Here is a 950-nt window from a genome sequence, read left to right on the forward strand (position 1 = left end):
AGCCGCACTTGGAAGGGCAGCGAGACACCCAGGCTTTTGTCCCCTCCCACAGGGAAGTAAATCTAACGTGCGGTATCTCTTTATACTACAAGACAGTGTGCCTTTGTGTTTATTGTACCTCTTTCCTTGTCTATAAAACATTGCTCAGGCGTACCTGGCTGTTTCAGTCGGAAGAGGATGAGGCTCTTGATCTCAGGGTTTAGAGTTCAAGTCCCGTGTGGTATGCATAAATTACTCAAAATAGGGGCGCCTGGGTGGCTCAGTCGGTTAAGCGTCCAACTTTGGCTCAGGTCATGATCTCACAGTTTGTGGGTTCAAGCCCTGCGTCGGGCTCTGTGCTGACAGCTCGGACCCTGCAGCCTGCTTCAGATTCTGTGTCTCCCTCTCTCTCTGCCCTTCCCTCATTCACACTCTGTCTCTCTCTCTTTCCAAAATAAATAAACATTAAAAAATTCAAAAGAAATTACTTAAATAAAACTTAAATTTTCAAAATAAAATTTAAAAATAAAACACTGTGTGAAATCTAGTTAAAAGTCACCCAGTTTCTCCTATCTTCACATTTTAGGTGCCCTCTATTTCCCACCTCACATCCCTCCCAAGGGCTGATCCTGTCTCTCATAACCTGCAGGACGTTTGAGTATACACTGTAAGCTGGGTGCTTTCACACGTTATTTCACTCAATCCTTAAAATATCAGTATCTTCATTTTACACACAATACTGGCAACACCCTCTGAGGACTGTGGTAGCTACCTTATATGTGCCACGGCAAAGCCTCGTAAAGGCTGACACGGCTATTCTATATTCCCATTCTGTACATGAACAAACTAAGGTTCAGCAATTAAGTGGTAGGGAGCAGGTGAGGAGCAGGTCTGCCGAACTCCAAAGCATTTCAGAGTTGGGCCAACGGACCCACCCCTGGAATAATACCTAAGGAAGAGTACATCGATGG

The sequence above is a fragment of the Acinonyx jubatus genome, chromosome C1 (assembly GCF_027475565.1).
Source record: "Acinonyx jubatus isolate Ajub_Pintada_27869175 chromosome C1, VMU_Ajub_asm_v1.0, whole genome shotgun sequence".
Lineage (NCBI taxonomy): Eukaryota > Metazoa > Chordata > Mammalia > Carnivora > Felidae > Acinonyx > Acinonyx jubatus.